This window comes from Arachis stenosperma, chromosome 9, assembly GCF_014773155.1.
Source record: "Arachis stenosperma cultivar V10309 chromosome 9, arast.V10309.gnm1.PFL2, whole genome shotgun sequence".
NCBI lineage: Eukaryota > Viridiplantae > Streptophyta > Magnoliopsida > Fabales > Fabaceae > Arachis > Arachis stenosperma.
The window spans coordinates 55,325,624-55,331,225 of NC_080385.1; the positions used below are offsets into that span (position 1 = coordinate 55,325,624).

At 39.0% G+C, this 5,602-nt stretch overlaps 1 non-coding gene across 1 annotated transcript; it reads left to right on the forward strand.

Annotated features, from left to right (window-relative positions):
- Positions 1–372: 372 nt before the first annotated feature.
- LOC130953364 (small nucleolar RNA R71) lies at positions 373–478 on the forward strand. Its single transcript, XR_009075534.1, has one exon. It is a non-coding gene; the product is annotated as a small nucleolar RNA R71 (small nucleolar RNA).
- Positions 479–5,602: the final 5,124 nt, after the last annotated feature.

Here is a 5,602-nt window from a genome sequence, read left to right on the forward strand (position 1 = left end):
GAATTCCCAATGTAGTTGGCTTGCTCAAGACTACCCTCTGCCTCTTCATTCACTCCTTCTTGGGTTGTTGATGAAGTGGAGATTGCTGCTACTTGGTTCCTCTCCATCTTCTTGGTGAGGTCAGCCAGCTGCTTGGTAATGAGCTTGTTCTGAGCCAGCAGAGCATCTACATTGTTTAGCTCATTCACTCCTCTAGTGTTCCCTCTTTCGGAAGCATAGAAGTAGTCATTCTCAGCTACAGTCTCAATTACATCTATGGCTTCTTCAATGGTCTTCTTCTTGTTCAATGATCCTCCAGAGGAATGGTCTACTGCCTTCTTTGATTCATATGACACGCCTTCATAGAAGATGTGCAACTGCACCCATTCATTGAACATATCTGGTGGACACCTCCTTGTTAAGTCTTTGAACCTCTCCCATGCTTCATATAGAGTCTCACCATCTTGTTGCCTAAAAGTTTGGACCTTAGCTCTCAGCCGGTTGATTCGTTGAGGGTGGTAGAATCTTGCTAGAAATTTGTTCACTACATCCTCCCAAGTTGTCAAACTCTCCTTAGGGAAAGCCTCCAGCCACTTGGCTGCCTTATCCTTAAGTGAGAATGGGAATAGGAGTAGTCTATAGGAGTCAGGATGAACACCATTAGACTTCACTGTGTCACAAATTCGCAGGAAGGTGGTTAGATGTTGATTGGGATCTTCTTGGACACCTCCTTCAAACGAACAGTTGTTCTGAAGAAGGGTGATGAGCTGTGGTTTTAGTTCAAAGTTGTTGGCCTGGATTGTTGGCTTTTGGATGCTACTTCCACAGTTGCCTGGGTTTGGATTGATGTAAGAGCCTAACACTCTTCTATCCTCCCCAGCATGATTTGCTCTACCTCCTCCCCCATGGTTATGAGCCTCTTCTTCATGTTGGTTTTCCATGTTGCCTTCCATGTTTAGTTCAAAGTGTTCCTCCTCCTCTTCAGCACCGATTGCACGTTTTCCTCTTGCTTCCCTCCTTAATCTAAGGAGGGTCCTCTCTGGTTCAGAATCAAAGGAAGTTGAAGCCCCGCTTCTTCTCCCTGTCATACAACCAACAAGTACAAGCAAGTAACAATATGTGCAGATAGTATTGCTGTCAGAATTACTGTTAGTTGTGAGTGATGCAATATATCAAACAGTTAGTGGGTTAGCAAAATGAATGGTAAATAACAAAGAAAACGAAAGAGTAGAGGGGGAAGGGAAAAAGTTAATTAAGATAGAAAGTAAATTACTCAAACAGAAAATTAAATCAACAAAACAAAAATGCTCAATCTAGTGATCTCCTAATTTAATCATTGTTGATGCACAATCAATCCCCGACAATGGCGCCATAAACTTGATGCAGGTGAAAACTGTCTCTCAACAAATTTCCTTCGGCAAGTGTACCGAATTTGTCGTCAAGTAAAAACTCACAATAGAGTGAGGTCGAATCCCATAGGGATTGATTGATCAAGCAACTTTAATTAGAAGAATGTTCTAGTTGAGCGAATTCAGAATTTGGGTTGAGATTTGCAGAAAATAAAATGGCGATAATGTAAATGACAGAAAAAGTAAATGCTAGAATTAAAGAGCTGGAAGTAAATGACTGAAAGTAAATTGCAGAATTGTAAATGGGAATTGGGTGTTTGCTCATAAAAGTAAACGCAGAAATTAAAGAGAATGGGTGAGATCAGAATTGGGGAGTTCATTGGGCGCAGGAGATGTTGCAATTCTCCGGATCAAGTTCATTTTCATCTCTTCCTCAATCAATGCACTCATTGATCTCCTTGGCAATCTTAATTGATTGAATTACAATTTCTTGCAATTCAATCTCTCAAATCTTGATCAATAGCCAATTCCTTGGTCAATTGCTCATGAGAAGAGATGAAATGTGGTCACTGATTATACCACATCCATTTCCCAAATCAAGTATTGAGAGGATTATAGTCACATATCCATCCAAACCCAATTTGGTCCAGCATGAGAAAGCATTTCTAGCTTGATCTCTTCATTCCTCTTTCAAGGCTCAGAAGAGATCCAAGTTTGAATAGCTTCTTTTCCAAGATAACTACCCAATGGAATGAAGATCGAAAGCTTTCAAGTAAAATCAAGAGAAAAGATAGAAGAAGAATAATGAAAACTAGTATTGATCCATCAAATTACAACAGAGCTCCCTAACCCAATGAAAGGGGTTTAGTTGTTCATAGCTCTAGAAAATGAAAACAAAGATGGAGAATACATCATGGAACTAGAAGAGCAGAGAAAGTAAAATACAGAGAGTAGTTTTCCAACTTGCAGAACTCTTTAAATAATTCAAAGCTACTCCTATATATACTACTCTTCTCAGCTTCTAGTTGGCTCTTCAAGTCTTGGGCATTTGGATCTTGAGTTTGAAGCAGTTCTCTTCTTCATTTGGGCTTGGTTTTACTTGCAGAGAGATAGTGTGAAGTGGGCAGAGACTTTAGCTCAGGACGTTAGGGGTGTTAACGTTTAGTGAAAGTATGAGTTCGAGAACGTTAGTGACACTCAACATTGTCACTAACGTTCCAATGTACCCCTTTGCCTCACGTTAGAGCCCATGTTAACTAGGTTAACGTGGCTTCTAACGTGGCCTTGCCAACCTTCGAGAACATTAGTGACACTTAACATTGTCACTAACGTTCCAGTGTGCCCCTATGTCTCACGTTAGAGTCCCACGTTAACTAGGTTAACGTGGCTTCTAACGTGGCCATTCTTAGCCATCCCCAACGTTAGTGACAATGTTGAGTGTCACTAACGTTGGCTCATCTTTCACTCATCAACATTAGCTTCCACGTTAACTAAGTTAACGTGAAAGTTAACGTGGCTCCTTGGGGGTTTTGTGGGTGCTTCCAACGTTAGTGACAATGTTGGGTGTCACTAAGGTTGTCGACCTCCCTTGCCTCTTACGTTAGCTCCCACGTTAACCAAGTTAACGTGGGAGTTAACGTGGTACATTGCACCTTAGGCCAACGTTAGTGACAATGTTGAATGTCACTAACGTTGGCTTCCTTCCCCCTTTTAGCGTTAGAGGCCACGTTAACTAAGTTAACGTGGACTCTAACGTGGCCACTTATGATCATTGGCCAACGTTAGTGATAATGTTAAGTGCACTAACGTTGGCTCAAAGTCCCCCTTTTTCACGTTAGAGTTCACGTTAACTTAGTTAACGTGACTCTTAACGTGGGCAATGATAGCTTCGAGAGCGTTATTGGCAATCACTTTTCTCATTAACTTTGCAAGTTACCTCCCATTCCACGTTAGTGGTAACGTTAATTAGATTAACGTGACTGCTAAGTGGTTCTTCCTTGCTTCCTTTGATCTTGAAATCAAGCAATAGAGTGCATCAAAGTTCTAGTCCAAGTCATGGGTAATGCAACATACAATTTGTTACTAAACTCATGCAAAATCCTCATGAAATCATGTAAAATGCACAATGTATGCTTGAATCAAGGTATAAGTGAATATCCACCCAAAACTAGCTTATTTCCTAAGGAAATGCATGAAACTACCTTAAAAATAGTAAAGAAAAGGTCAGTGAAACTGGCAAAGATGCCTTGGCATCAAGCTGATTATCACTGATCATCCTATTCACCATGTTGAAGAACGAGTATACATCTTAGAATTAAATCAAACACGGATCGAAGAAAAACAGTAATACTTTTATTAATTTATAGGACTCAGCAAGGCTCCTCCCCTCAACCTAGGAGGTTTAGAAACTCATACTAATAGAAAATACAATGGTAAAACGTGTAAAGTAGCTTAAAGATGATCAATGTAACACCCTACCACACTAAGTTTTACGATTAAGTCATAAAACAGAGGTGGTGTGGTATTACAACCTCTGAATAAAATAAGTACATATAATAGCAGAAGAATTATAATATGCTAGGAGCCTTGAAGAATAGAGGAAACAAAAATCGCGAAATAAAAGCGCAACGCTCAAGGAACGAGTTAACTTGCGTACTAAGAAAACCATAACTATTAAACACAAGATAACAGAAGTGGGAAAAGAGTGCCAAAGATACAAAATACCAAGCTCCTAACTCAGCCTGCGAAGTCAAAACTGGCCGGAGAATATTTACACGTATATACATACATATCCAAAACCCAAAAGTACATATACACAATCCTGCCTCTCCATAAACCTCTAAGAGGATCAAAAAGAATAAGTCATGCGGAGAGAAAGCTAAGTACATATGTATACATCATAGCATAACAAAATATCCCAGTAACCACTCTGTCTCAAGAGTCCAGACGCCTAACGAGATGCCTTTCGACCTGCATCTGAAAAATAACAACATAGTATGGAATGAGAATCGGAGGTTCTCAGTATGGTAAAGGTGCCACACACATAATATATAAGGTCCTGGGAATGCCAGAGGCAATCCTAGAACGCCGACACTCAGATTATAGAGCTTAAAGTATTAAATAGAAGCCATAAAAGGTGGTTTACTAAGGATATTTAAACCTAACTTAACTTAACCTTAAATCTAAATCCCATTCTGCCATTCCTCCTTACCTCCAACTCCATCATGCATTTTCACAGACAAGTAAACAAACAAAGGCAAGCACAAGAAGGTTACAAGTGCAGATAACAAATATACATTTAACATGGCAAGTACATTTAGGCACACCCAGTTAATACACAAGCAAGTAATTCAAGTAATATGCATATGATGCATACCTGTCCTATGGCTGATGAGGCTCATCTGTCGGTTATCCAGCCAACCCGACAAGTCTGAATTGTACTTAGACTGTCCCCCGACGTGCATCCCCAAGAGTCTATGCATAGTTTTTCCCAAATAATCAATAATACTCAATGGGGGTAACATTCCCGGGAATTTATATAGTGCCCGGTCACACACTTACGTCGTAGGGTCAACATAGTATCGAGTTTTCAACCTGGTACACGTGGTGGCAAGCAACGGCACTTAATCCAGGGAATCTCGTATCTCAGATTATTCAAATTCATAAGCCATATAAATAATTCAATTATAATTCATCAACATCCACATCATTCTCAATCACATCTCATTCATCATTATACGTCAATCATATTCAATCCTTATCCTTCATTATCACACCTCCCATTCTGTCCATCAATAGTTCCAATTCAAAACATAATTCATTCTTTTCTAAATGAATCAAACTTAAAACATGCTCATTTTCTTAATAACTCTAAATCAAACCATATACCCTTTGAATCTAAATCTTTTTAGATAATCATATAAACAAAATCTCTAATTTTTATGAAATTTCAGCAGCATCTCCTCTAAAACTCGGACTTTGCCACCCTTTTCGGGTCCAAACCTGCATTCTTTTCAATTCAACATACCCTTCCTTATCATCATAACAATCACCACAATAAATCTGCCTCAAATCAACAATTAAACTCATACAATATTCAAATCCAACAACCAAAATTCAACTAAGAATCATAGTTCACAAATCCTAGGCTTTTAACACAAAATACTTCATTATCACAACAACCTCAACAATAGTTATACCTCAAATCATTAATTAATCAACAAGCACTAAACCAACCATGTTCATTAACAGTAACATTTAACCATAATTCTCTC